The following is a 14,457-nucleotide window of genomic DNA, read 5'->3' as shown; positions in this document are numbered from 1 at the left end:
AAAGGCCGAATGGCTTACCCCAGTTTCTGGTTTCTATGTTTCTACACTGAAGACCTCCCACTCCTCCAATAGCAGGTTCCCAGTGGCGGGGAGGGGCAAACCACGCAAAATGACATAGACATCAGTGGGAAGGGATAATCATGCCGGCGGCCAATGGTGGGCTGTCTCCGCCACAGGAAAACATGGCGTGGTGGGGGCAGGGGGATGCAGAATCATCAATCTATCTTAAAATGAAATTTGAACCTGTGATTTAGCGTGCAGTTAAACTTTTTTTTTACACTAACCCAAAGCAATTTCAGGTGTGCATCAACCTGGAAGTGCATTCACGAGTCAGGTCTCTGACTTGTGCGTGGAACTAACTCATATCAGCTTGAGCACAGTAAAACTCCAACTTCCACAATGCTCCAGTGGTCCACTAGACCTCCTTGTGACTTTAGAAACTTATTGTTCAATGCTTTCACTATAATCCCTTGCCCCTCTTCAAGCATTAACCATTAACCTCCTGGGAATGGACCACTACGTGTTGCATCCAAAAGCAACTTCTGCGCAGCTGCTGTCCTGAAGTCCTCAATATAGAAATGTAGTAATGTAGAGCTAGAAGCAGGAGTAGGCCATTTGGCCCTTTGAGCCTTTTCCGCTATTCATTTTTATCATGGCTGGTCATCAAATTCAATATCCTCATCACCTTTCCCCCACATCCCTTGATCCCTTTAGCCCCAAGAACTATATCTAATTTCTTCTTGAAATCAGACTATGTTCTGGCCTCAGCTACATTCTGTGATAGTGAATTCCACACATTCACCACCCTCTGGGTGAAGAAATTTCTCCTCACCTCAGTTCTAAAAGGTTTACCCCTTATCCTCAAACTATGACCCCTTTTCTGGACTCCTTCACAATCGGCAACATTCTTTTTGAATCTACCCTGTCTAACCCTGTTAGAATTTTATAACTTTCAATGAGATCCCCTCTTTCTCTTCTAAACTCCAATGAATTTAATCCTAACCAATTTAGTCTCTCCTCATATGACAGACCTGCCATCCCAGGAATCAGCCTGCTAAACCTTTGATGTACTCCCTCAATAGCAAGGGCATCCTTCCTCAGAAAAGGACACCAAAACCGCACACAATACTCCAGGTGTGGCCTCACCAATGCCCCAAAAGATTACAGTTGGTTGCATACCTTCTGCTTAAAGTCAAATACCTATTCAAATTGATCAGAAACTGTTGTGCAAAAATTAAAATATAAACACTGCTACATCAATTCCAGACAAAAGGCCCATGAATGTAATCTTTCTGCAATAAATAGCAAATATTTGATGACTTAAGGCACTGACAATATATTATGTGCTATTATATAGATATACTGTGTAGTGGTGGGTGACACAATAGTTAGCACTGCTGCCTTACAATGCCAGGGAACTGGGTTTGATTCCCAGCTTAGGTCACCACCTGTGTGGAGTTTGCACATTCTCCCAATGCCCACATGGGTTTCCTCTGAGTGCTCCGGTTTCCACCCATAGTCCAAAGATGTGTGGGTTAGGTGGATTGGCTATGCTAAATTGCCCCTTAGTGTCAAGGAGACTAGTTAGGGAAAATGCATAGGATTATGGGGACAGGGCCTGGGTGGGATTGTGGTGAGTGCAGTCTCGATGGGTGGAATGGCCTCCTTCTGCATTGTAGAATTCAATGAGGAGTTTAATTTCTTTCATTGGCCATAAATGAATCTGAACATGTGTTCTTTATTGCATTTATCTTATTGGAAGTAAATTAAAACATGACAAGTTATAGACAATTTATTACTTAAATGCTGTCTTCAGGAACGAGATAGCACCCCCTCGCTCTCTCATATATAACGTGCCTGGAACATGGAAGGAAAGAAAATAAGAGAGAGATGTATTAGCCTCATCCCCTATCTGTTCCATCCAAACTCCAGGAGTGGGATTTTCTAAACCCCATACCCTTGGCATGTTCAAACATTAACCATTAACCTCCTGGGAATGGAGCACTATGTGTTGCACCCAAAAGCAACTTCTGCATAGATGCTGTCCTGCAATCGTCAATATAGAAATGTAGTAATGTAGAGCTAGAAGCAGGAGTAGGCCGTTCGGCTCTTCAAGTCAATGACAGAGGAGACTCACCACTGATCGCAGCAGGATCTTCCAATCCTGCCGGGGAATCCATTATGGGGAAAATGCCTTAGGCAGGACTGGAAGGTCGTGACAGCAGGGAGGGCTGGAAAATCCCATCCTGGGGGTCGAATGTGCATTTTCCTTCTTCAGCAACCTCTTACCTGTATTTTACCTGCAGACTCCATTTGGAGTTTTGTAATATGTGTTCAGTGATAAAGTAGAAATGGAAATTTATAAATATGGTTAGCACAGCAGCTGTGGTTATCAACTGGCCTAGAGAATAATGAGGTGACATAACAAAGAGAAACGGACAAGGGAGGGAATTACTATCAGAAAGAGAAAGCAAAAAGAGACCAGAGAATGAGTGTAAACAATTAACAGAGAGACAAAGAGCTGGATTTTCTGGCATATGTGCCCATAGTGGGCAGGACAGAAAAATTCCATCCAAGTTAAAGTTAAATTATTAGTCACAAGTAAGGCTTACATTAACATCGCAATGAAACTACTGTGAAATTCCCCTTGTCGCCACTCTCCGGCAACTGGTCGGATCAATGTGCCTAACCAGCATGTCTTTCAGACTGTAGGAGGAAATCAGAGTACCCGGAAGAAACCCATGCAGACACGGGGAGAACGCACAAACTCTGCACAGTGACCTAAGCCGGGAATCAAACCCAGGTTCCTAGCGCTGTGAGGCAGCAGTGCTAATGACGGTGCCATCGTGCTGCCCTTAGAGAATTTGAAATTAGGAAACTTTCAGTCAGACATTCATAGAAGATATCATCAATCTCCTTTATGAGCAACGCTACGTTAACTACTAAGTTTAAAGAATTTCACTCAGGCTAGGCTGTGGGGGGAGGCGGGGGCAGGGATTCGAAACATTGACGTTACACATTCTAGGACGATCTAAAAAGGTGATTCTATTAGGAAGAAAAGAAACAGACGTGAATTTTTGGAAGATCACCATGTGCAGCTGTGGAAAGTGGCAAGAAAATGTCAACTCAAACTCAAAACACGAACGACGGCTTGGTACACAGCATCTGCAAGTGAAGGAGAATCCTATACATCCTGACTCTGTGCAATGCATTACTTCAATACTGGAAGCAGGCCAACTTCTTAATCCAGTTTTGGACATTACTTCCAATATATCTTGTTAAACAGAATATTATGATCACTTAATACAGCAGCCACAGAGTAATTGTTTCCATTTTAAATCAATGAGATGTTTGAATAGGCCATTCTGCCTCTAAAATGTCCCAATGTCCTAGGATCCTTTGACCTGCTACCATGGTCTGAGAACCTTCTTTGCCAGTGCTCTGAAACATAGGATCCTCCCTCTTGGTGCTCCCAGGCTTTCAATTCTGAGAATTCTTTCCAGTTCTTTCAAGTTCCCCAAAGGCTCCACCCACTGTCCTTGATAATACTAATTGCTCAAGAGCATTGCTCCTTTAAGTCTAAAACTAATGTTATGGGTGATCTGCTAGCATCATGCAGTAACACATAGGGGGCAATCTTACTAGCATGTCCCATCGGTCAACTGGTGTGGCAAACAGATAAGATTGGACACGAAGCAAAAATCTTGTTTGCGCCTGGTGTCTGGGGTGGCAATTTTAAGGGAACAAGGGGGAATGGTGTTATGTCCCGGTGATAACTGGGGGATGCATTGTGTACACTGGGAGATCGGACTGCCTGCACAATGACGTCCCTAGACTCAGCAGCCGACTTCCCAGTGATAATAGGCTCTGCCCTCCCCTATTGGCGAGAATCACATTTGAGCTTTTTTTTAAACAAAGTGCTGTATGATTGTGACTGGAAGCTTGCCCCCAAAAAATAGATGCAATTCTCTCCTGTTTTCATGCTCGTTGGGCACTTAGAATCTTTTTTGATAAGATCACCCCCATAATGTTGCATCAATGTTGTATAAAACAACACATCTGATTCACCATAAGCTCTGCATAAGAACTTCCCTGGTACAATAAATAGAAACAATTTACTGTAGTTACAAATCAATTATTATAATTTTTACATAACAAATAATGCAGATATACTCACATTTTCCCCTTCATATCACTATAACTTTGTGGCTAAAATACTGATTTATAACACATCTAAAAGAATGAGTAGCTTTAATTTTGTACAATAGTTTTCGGAGAATCTGATATTAGATCATTGAGAAAACATTTCAACCCTTCAACATGGTGAGGAATTTAGAATTACTTCAAACCTCCCACAGGTTAAATATCATTTGTAGAGATACACGTACCAGGTTCATTCATAAAGCTGCATCTTTAGGAGACATAGGCACATTTTCAAACCTAAATGAATTTAACTTCTCTTCTACATTCCATGCAGGTATAGCCTCCAGCATATGCACCCAGGACTGGCATGTGAAACTACTGTTGAGTCCGTTACCCTTAAAAATATATGGCCTGATGCCTGTTTGAGATCCCAAACAGAAACTAGCTGGTGCCAGCCTGTCTGAATTCAAGATAACCATGTCTATAGATGAAAGTCTGGCATCATGTGGCACCTATGTATATTACTCAAATGGCCTGGGAACAAGTGCTGGCTCTTTCACCTTAAGAAAGCTGATGGGATGAGCCAACACAATCATTTATCAGCTGTATGCCCCAAGTACATGTTCCCTTCCAGCTCTTCCATATTTATTGCTAAGCCATGCCAATTCCTCACATGCAACCATAGTTCTATTAGCTTCACATATTTATTTGTGCTTCAGCAGGATACATTCAAGTTGAAAATTAAAACTTATGTCTTCAAATGCTTGGACATGACAATGCAGTACCTCCTCAGTACGGAACCAAGGTGTCAGTCTAGACTAAATGCTTAAAGTCCATGGAGCAAGACTTACAATCAAATCCCTGTGACTCAGATAGAATAAAGGAAGGAAGACTTGCTATGTGTCTGAACAATTGAGCCAAGCTGTCAATCAGGATAATAAATGGACACTGGAAAAACATCTCCCTGCTGCTCGCTAACATACTCAAGAGAAAATACAATGATGCAGAAAGTCACTGTGTTACAGTCAGAAAGAGCTGAATTTTCTTCTTGATCATTATTTCATTACCACATGTCCGTCACAGTGCATGTGATTCTTCAACTTGCAATATCTGAAGACCAATTCTCTCTTTTTTAAAATACACGCAATGCGCACAATTAAAGAAAATCTTTTGTTGCCTGAATAGATAAACATTGCATGCACGCCCCTTAAAAGACATGGTGGATGATTAATGCAATAAAACTCTCTCCTGGCCCAGTGGCAAGTTAAGCAGAAATGCGACAATCATCGACAAGAAATGGGAGCTGCACAGCAAATTGGGAGGAAATGAAAGTGTCACAGCAAATCACTACAATTTCCTACAACATAATTACTGTTCCAGCAAATCATGGCAAATTCTAAAAAATTAGCACATCATACTGAGCGGCTCCAAGAAACAGACATCATGTCAAAGTCTGCAAGAATTGAGTGTGATTGCAAGCATGCATCGGTATTGCTAAAAGTAACATTTTAAAATGGACCTACCAGTTGGTAAATATCTTTCTTTAAAACTTTGAAGTGCTTCGTACAAAAAGGCCACACAACTACTTAAAACAAGAAATTAAGTATGGAAGATGGAAACTTTTGGCAGAATGTTACTATTTAGTTGTCAGTTCAATTTGCTAAAACAAAACTGGCAGAGATTCAGCGACTATTATGGCGTATCAGAAGATAAAGTATAGTATCATGACAGATATTTGATCTCCTATGCCATTGCTTATGGGAAAGAAATTCTCTTCTTAAAACTGTCAACGCTTCTGCCCCATTATCTTAATTCTTTACCACCTCTTTTATGTTCAGTTTGCATGCTATTTTTAACTGTCTTCAGATATCAGACTTCCTATGTTGCTCCCAAATAGATGTCCTTTCACTGATCCATTCAGTTTCCATCTCTTCATGTTTTTGTAAGACAAACACAGAGGAAATGGAGGCCAGAAATCAGTGAGCACTGATGAAGAGAAAATGAATTCGGGGGGGGGGGGGGGGGGATTCTTACTTATCAGCCCAAGTCTAAATCTTGTCCATATTCTGCATGTGCACATAGACTGCTTCAGTATCTTGAAGAACAGTGAATGAACACTTTGCATTCATCAGTGAACAACCCCCTCTGATCTTATAAGAACATAAGAAATAGGAGCAGGAGTATGATCAAGGGAAAGTCATTCAAGATTGTTGGACCCAGGGTTGGGGAAGCTGTGAAGCTCCAGTGTGTGAAGATTACATCGAAGGCTGCTTTGAAGACAGGCTGATGTCCGGGTCTGATCCAGAAACACAGCAGATATGAAGACTAAAAGGCAATTCAGGTGCCTTATCAGATTCAGTAACTTCACATACAGTTAAGTGAAGTCACTGTAAGTGAAGTCACTGTAAGTGAAGTCACTGTAAGTGAAGTCACTAAGTGAAGTCACTGTAACTTCACATAGCAAATTCCAGGGCAGCAGTGAAGAGAAGGCAAACAGGAATGATAGGAAATCTCAAGTTTAGGTCCCTGAGAAAGGATGAGTCTCTGAGGAACAACTAATTGAATTTTCATCAATAGTTGCATCATTTTATAGGTAAGCTCTTACATACGTTTTGCAAATCATATCAGTTCTGATGTTGTTGTTTTGCTACTTTAAGGTGTGTGGCTCTTTAAAGAAACAACCTAGTGCCACACGAAATGTTGAAAAAAAAAACAAACAATTGGATTGGTGCATTTTGTGGTAGTTGCTAGTTTTGGTTGTTAACTTTGAAATTGAAAAGGGCAGTTTGATATATTTTTGTATAGTTTGGTGGCTTCTGATGTATGCTTTGCCTGTGAGGAGAATTGTGTGTGTGCAATTAGTTTAAGTTTATTTATTAGTGTCACAAGTAGGCTTGCAATGATGTTACTGTAAAAATCCCCTAATCACCACACTCAGGTGTTTGTTCAGGTGCCCTGAGAGAGAATTTAGCATGGCCAATGCACCTAACCAACACATCTTTCGGACTGTTGGAGGAAACCAGAGCCCCCCACAGACACGGGGAGAATGTGCAGACTCCACACATACGGTGACCCAAGCCGGGAATTGAACTTGGGTTCCTGGAGCTGTAAGGCAGCAGTGCTAACCACTATGCCACCCTGCTGCCACTGAAAATCGTTTTCACTCCTCTTTTCCTTCTTACCCCAGCCTCACTTAAAACGTTCAATGATTAATTGCCAAATGTATACAGATTGGTTTTCTGGATTATTTTGCATAAACCTTTTTAAAAAATTACATTGACCACATCTCTTACAATATTCCAAACACTTTAGATGGAAAGATCTGATCAAGTAATTAGCTAAAACAGTTGAAAGATAATACAGTTGTTCTTTGGCAGATACAGTCCTGATCAGTCAAAAATATTACATGGATAAGCTTCAATTTCACTTGCTAGCACAATGGACCAAGATGGACCACATTTTTGCAGGAAGATTAAACAATAACATAAGCTGGGAGTGCTCAAAGAAGTCACAAAAGCCTACAAGATTGAAGAAAATGAGAAATAAAATATGACTTAGGATAGATGTTAAACACATCACTGTCCCTGACTGATTTGCTTTTTAGCTCACCCAGGCTAAAAGATAACAGTCCGGTAAACTGCTGGATTTTTGTAAAGCAAATTTTGGTTGCTGTGAAACGGCACCAGGGAGAAACTGAACAACACAAAGGTGTTAGGATGATGTACTAAGCAACGGAAGGAGGTGGTTATAAGGAACAGTGAAAATATGGCAGGCGACAATGTAAGTGGGTGGTAGCAAGGTACTAAGCAACACGAGAGGGTGGTAACAACCTATTGAGCAATGTGATGTCAGCAAGAACTGATGTGTATAACCTGAAATTTTCTATTCTCTAATGCGGACATCTGAATTTAAGATTAAATGAATACCTGGTAAGGACCTGAACAGAGCATTGTTCAGAATTTTTGCTGGTAACAGTCCCAAAAGACCAGTCTTGATGGAAGTCCTCACAGAGAAGTTGAAATGCAGATCAAAAAAAACAGGCTTACTCTCCTAAATATGGCTAAAAGGCCACGTGTTAATGAATTTGATAAAGTTCTCTTTTATAGTACTGTCTTCACATATATTCTCAGGCTGGCCTTGGGCCATTTTCTGGTAAAACCCATGGGGAAATTACACGGTTCTGTTGTATTTGCCTGAACATCTTACAGAGCCGTCTGCTGTTGTACATTTCCCAAAGGAAACAATGATTTATTTTCTGGTTGTGGGTTTGTCTCTGTGCATGTATGTGTACGTATTCTTGTGTTATCGTTGCGAACATTGAGACAATACTTCACCAAAAATGGATCCTCAATAGAAATGTTACCCCTACTCACCATGTTTGTTTAAAAATTATACGAAGCTTACAAATATAAGAGAACACAATTAAAGCTGATGAAATATAGCCTTGGGAGCATTAGACAAATCAACATTTTAATACTGATCCTGCCAGCAAGCTCCTTCACACAATCTAAAAGCCATGATTACCTGCATAATGTTAACATATATAAATAGACTGTATCTATCAAGGAGTGAAAGATGAAGAAAACATAGGCTAAAATATTATATACTAAACATGCTCATTTCCTAGGCAATTTAAATCTCCTGCATTATTTTATATATCCTACCCTCTTAGTCTACAGTGTGTTTTTCATTGATGTTCAAGAAACAGAAGTAAAATAAATCATTAAAATACTCAAACACTGACAGAGAAACCATTGTGAAATACATTATAAACCAGTACCAAAGAACAGATTACACCAGTAAAATACTCTTAACTGTACACATTACAGCCAAACAGGCTTTTTCAAATACCTCATGATAAAAATATATATTTTTCCCTGTGTAAAATACTTACCACAGTACTGCTGGAAAACAGGTATCAACAAAAGAACTTATGCAGCTTCCCTACACTGCAGTTCGTCTGCAAAAAAAATCAGGAATTGCACATGAGACAGTGTGAAACTGAATATGTTGCCTGCCATTTATCTTGATGATCTATGCACCATATTAAACCAGTGAGCAGAGTACCTTCCTCACAGTCAAAGCTGCTGTCTTTGGCAACACTACAGCAGCGATGGTCAATTCCAGGCAGCAGATTCCTCAGTGAAATGAAAGAGTCAGATATGGAATTGGTCAGGTAGTGTTAAAGAGAGAACCAAATATGATAGAAGGAAACACATAACAGGCATCTGTTTACGTTCTACCAAACAAAGCCCATGCAATTAGTACAATGCCCTTAACTGGGAGTTATAGATGCAAATGAATCTGCTACCAAACCAGCTGATATGTTGGCTGGCTGCATCAAACCAATGTGTAAGAAGCACTTCAAGGGAGGTCATTCGACGCGCCATACAGTCACCGTTTCTGCATGAATTGTGGTGTCAATGTTTATGTTTTATTTTGAATTTGTTCAATGTACGCAACTATAAACAAAACAGCGACTGAGAGGAGAAGCCCATTTAAATTGGAGCAATTAACTTTCCCCTCTCAGGCAATTTCTCCGCTGGATTTCCCCTGGCTCTGCAGTATGATGAGATCCTGTGGCTGGGAATTAAGGAGCAGGTGCAGAATGAGTGGAATAGGATTCTGCACTGGTGGATCATTCAGCTACATGGATTAGCGAAACAATGCTATGAAAGATCATTTAATATAATTCTATGCTAAACAGGTGCAAGAAAAATTAGTGCTTCAACCAGACTTGTTCCTCTTTAAGGACATTTTCTGATGGGAAGGGGGAGGGATAGAAGCTTGCAAACTCACTTGCGTACAATACATTTTATGTATGTGTATTCCTGGAATTCATTTTCATGACTTATTCTGTAGTGTTTTCATAAAGCTGTACATTACAGTGTGCAATTGGAAATTCTAGTGATTCGTCAATTTGTCTCAGAAAAACCATGTTCTAAATCAGTTCCAATGGATTTTCTTTGATTACAAAAGTATTCATTTCTTTCTCCAGTTTAAAATTTGGTTGAGATAGCTCGGTACTGAATGATTCTATGACAAATATGCTGTCTTGTCAGCGAACTACAACTCATTGTAGCTTCTAACTAAAAATCATCCAGTCAACTTCTCACTTGGAGAAATCCATTATACAAAACGACAAGCAAATACCTAACTTCTCTCTGTGTGGGGCACAATTTCAAAAGCGTTGTGTAAAATTATAGAATGGCTAGTTCCCGTTTGGGAGATAGTTGAGGGTGAAAAGCCCAGAATTGGAGGACAAGTGAGCCTGTTCCAAAAGTTCTCACGTGCAGAGCAACAGCGTCATCTGAATAGTAAGCACATATAACTTGCCTGCCTAACTGAAGTGGCACGGTGGCACAGTGGTTAGCACTGCTGCCTTACAGCGCCAGGGATCCGGGTTCGAGTCCCAACTTGGGTCACTGTCTGTGGAGTCTGCACGTTCTCCCCGTGTCTGTGTGGGTTTCCTCCAGGTGCTCTGGTATCCTCTCTCAGCCCAAAGATGGGTTAAGTGGACTTGCAATGCTAAATTGCCCCTTAGTGTCAGGGGGACTAGATAGAGTAAATGCATGGGGTTACCTTGGTTTCCTTCTGCACTGCAGGATTCTATGATTCTAATTGAAGAATGGTATAAATTGCAGAAACCAAAATCTGGTAGAGATGGAAAAGAAACTTTTTAAGATCTATGTTTTGTTTTAAACTTTCTAATAGCAGAGGTAAAGGTGCCAATTGTTTCTCTAAATTCTGGTTTTCCCTGTATTTACTTAGTTTGACGAGCCCCATACAAACAGATATTTCGAAACAGCACGCAAACAGCTATGAAGCAACCATTCATCTTCATGAAGAGACAGCAGCAGAGAACTTCACGCAAAGGTAGAAAATCCACTGCTGCAAGTTTATGCATCAAAATGGATTTCCTGAATTTTTATAACACCTTGCTTGACCTCAGGTCATTTCAAAGTGCTGAATAGCCAATGAACTACTTATATACTCACTGTTTAACTGGAGTGAAAAGTGTGAATTCCACCAGGATTTTAAGTGCAATGCGGAAAACTCATAATTCCATTTTGTGCCCTATTTCAGTGCCTTTAATAGGGTAAATGTTGATAAGTGGAAATGAAATAATAATTGCAGCGCTTACTTTCCACCAGTGTAATTTTCTGATTTGATCTTTTGGGTCTCAGTGTAAATTCTGGATGGATTTTGTTCTTCCTCAAATTGCAATTAAACTCACTGAAAGAATATTTCTAATCACCACTTCCAAATCTTTATACAATTTTCAGAATGTCTTGGCCTCATGTTAAGTATCTATCAAAATACGTTCTCTGATATGTTTTGAAATATAAAAATGTTGTGTTTTTTTTTGAGAATGCAATGTGTTTGAGCTATAATTAAGGAAAATTAATTGTTATTATACAATTGTACAAACTTACCTATTGATATACAAGATCACAATTATTGCATGGGGAAAATGAATGTAAATGTTAACTTGCTGTAACACTGATAACGTGACAGCCGGGATCCTCCCAGACAAATTCTAAGTCCTCAATTTGCATGAAAATGGGAGTAACCACCTGTCGGTTTTTTTCAAGCATGATTTTCAGAGCAAATCTCCGACATTCAGTGCATCACAAAATGCCTCAGTGCAATTCACTCTGGAAATCTAGGGGTGAGGCCTAATCCCACCCAGGAGGCCAGCAGCATAGTGCTGAGCGAGCCACTGCACGTGCGCCAATCTGTCAGCATGGAGATCGGCACAATGCACACTGGCCCCACCTTGCTAACCTCCAGATTTTTGGCCTTCCCAATCGGTGGCCAGTCCCGCAACCTCTGTGACAGCTGGCCTCCTGTTAATCCCGATTCCCCTTCCCTTCGACAGTCCCTATGCACCACCACCACCCACCCCAACCTCCCCGAAGACTTCAGTCCTGGGACTGCTAATAAGATATAACTGTGAACTTCAATACTGAAGTCAGCTCCACGCCGATTTCTGGCATGGAGCCAACTATGCTAAAATTCTTGGTTGCAGAAACTCTGAGGCCGTGATGCCCAGCAGGAAGTCCACGAAACAGTCCCCACTTATGTCTCCCAGCCCGCTATGCTACTAGAGCAGTGCAGTGGACTGAGAGAATTGGCACCTACATGCTTAAGAGCATTTTACTGCTTTCAGTCTCATCCTCACTGGATCTGCCACAATCACCACTTTTTCTTTTTTTCCACCTGTAGCACTGACTGAATTTTATCAGCAAATTTCCCACATGAACTTTAAGCATGGACAATGCATGTCTTTCAGTATTTCATTTTAACTTCTTGTTGTATGTGCACTTTCCAAATTGTGTTGACACAGCAAGTTAGCGCCTGCTCTTTTTCCCTCTGAAATCCAGCACTGAATACTTTCTGGACTGATCGGACAAAAGGCTGATGAGTACCCAACGTGATCACAGCTGATCTGCTATGACTGTACTCAGTTACAACTATCTCATTCATACAGTGCCTTTAAAATAATAAAATGCCTCACAGGAGTGTGATCAAACAAAATTTGACACCAAACCATGCAAGATATTTTAGGGTGGAGGATCAAAAACGTAGTCAAAGAGGCAGATTTTAAAGCATGGCTTAAAGAGGGAGAAAGAGAGGCAGGTAGAGATGACGAGATTTGCAAAGGGAATTCCAGCACTTAAGATCTGAAGGCATGGATGCTGATAACGGAGCAATCAAAATCCTTAAGCAGCCAAAATTAGTAGCGTACAGATAACTCGAAGAATTTTAAGTTCAGTGGAGATTATTGAGAAAAGGGACTGAATTTTAACGGTCCCCCACTTACAGATTTATAGGCGGGGGAACACTTGAAAGTTCTCGGGTAGTTTTCCCATTGTCTGCCCACCCTTGCCCAACCTGCGCATAATTTTACATAGGGCAGACAAGGCCGAGGGCAGCCAACCAGCCAGCCCCAATCTCACCCCAATTGAGGCGTTTAAGTGACCAGTTATCAGCTACTTAAGGGCTGCTTCCCACCCCGCCTCATGTACCTCGGGCAGGAAAGAAGGGAGCGGCTCCCTCCAAGCCCCCTTTTCACATTAGGCACAGCTCACTCCCATGTTCCACAAGGTCTGTCCCTCATGGGTGCTCCCACCTCTCACTCCCCTGGCCTCTCCATCAAGAACCCTATTCTTTGCACCCTATCTCTCTGAGCCTCATTACCTCTTTCTGCTGAGACTCTCTCGCACTAACCTGGTTCTTGACTCTGGGGCTTGGCTTGCAGTCCCTGTCCTGATCATTGCTGTCATTGGCCCTGCTGGAACTACAGGCTGGCCAGAAGTCCTTTGGAATAATGAAATTTAAAAACATTAAATAAATGGATGAAGGTTTTATGAGCAGAGGGATTGAAGCGGGGCAGAGCCAGGTGGTGTCACAGATATGTATTCTCAGTAACAGCACAGATTTATGGTTGGAAGCTCATCTCAGGGTTAAATGCAAACATCAAGGTGGCAAATGTCTCATTCAACCTGAGACAGTTGCCAGGGACAGGGATGGAATCGGCAGCGAGGAAACAGACTTTGTATGATATCCAAAGAAAGCTGTGGGCTGGACCGGCACAGCAGGAAAGTGAAATGAGAGCAAAACAAACTCAACTAGCTGCCAAGAACATGATAGAAAAAAAGTGTGCAATTATTGGAACAGGAAAATTCCATGAAAAAGACATACTGATTGATAATCAGAGGGTAGTATGTATGTAATGTAATGTTCCTGGTACAGAACTTCATAAAATTGGAACACATATTTTGAATTTGGGCAAGGCCTTGGGCTTTATGATCTACTTACAAAAACTGAAGCAAAGGTTTACTCTCTAATTTGAGAATTAAAGGGTGGTGATTTAACTTTTCTATGCAAGGTATACAATTGGTGGTCTTGCACTCTGCTTCACTATTTCAAAGAGCAGGGCAAGTATCCCTGGTGTCTTCAACATAATTTACCCCCAATCAACATCACAGAAACAGATTTTCTGGTCATTATCGCATTGCTTTTTTTGGGGGGTTTGCTGCGTGCAAAGTGACTGCCGCATTGCCGGCTTCACAACATTGGCTAAACTTCAGAAGGGATAGTAAATTGCTTTGGAATGCCCTGTGCTTGTGACAAATGCTATACCAACACAAGTCATTTTTCTCCCCCCACCTTCATACCTAATTGATATCGGAAATTTGGATCTTGGCTATAGTGGCGCGAGTCGTTGCTGTGTGTTTTGAGTGGCTTGAGTTGATTAATGAGTCTGTACTGCCCAAGACTGAACTATGCAACAGTATGACAGGTTAT

The 14,457-nt window shown here is 41.1% G+C and overlaps 1 protein-coding gene across 7 annotated transcripts in view; it reads right to left on the bottom strand.

Moving 5' to 3' along the window:
* pak5 (p21 protein (Cdc42/Rac)-activated kinase 5) overlaps positions 1-14,457 on the bottom strand; it is a 209,070-nt gene that overhangs the window by 107,328 nt on the left and 87,285 nt on the right. Inside the window, exon 2 of one of the 7 annotated variants that reach the window (XM_080200028.1) lies at positions 9,038-9,103. The exons of 5 other annotated variants lie outside the window; for them this stretch is intronic. The gene's annotated coding sequence lies outside the window, so the exon portion shown is untranslated. Of the gene's footprint in view, positions 1-8,069; positions 8,163-9,037; positions 9,104-14,457 lie in introns of those variants that run through there. One more of the 7 variants, XM_080200029.1, reaches the window with a different exon arrangement.

The sequence above is a fragment of the Carcharhinus amblyrhynchos genome, chromosome 12 (assembly GCF_965287045.1).
Source record: "Carcharhinus amblyrhynchos chromosome 12, sCarAmb.v2.hapA, whole genome shotgun sequence".
NCBI classification, from domain to species: Eukaryota; Metazoa; Chordata; class Chondrichthyes; order Carcharhiniformes; family Carcharhinidae; genus Carcharhinus; species Carcharhinus amblyrhynchos.
Note: the sequence above shows the minus strand (reverse complement) of the source record. Positions and strands in the feature narration are given on the sequence as shown.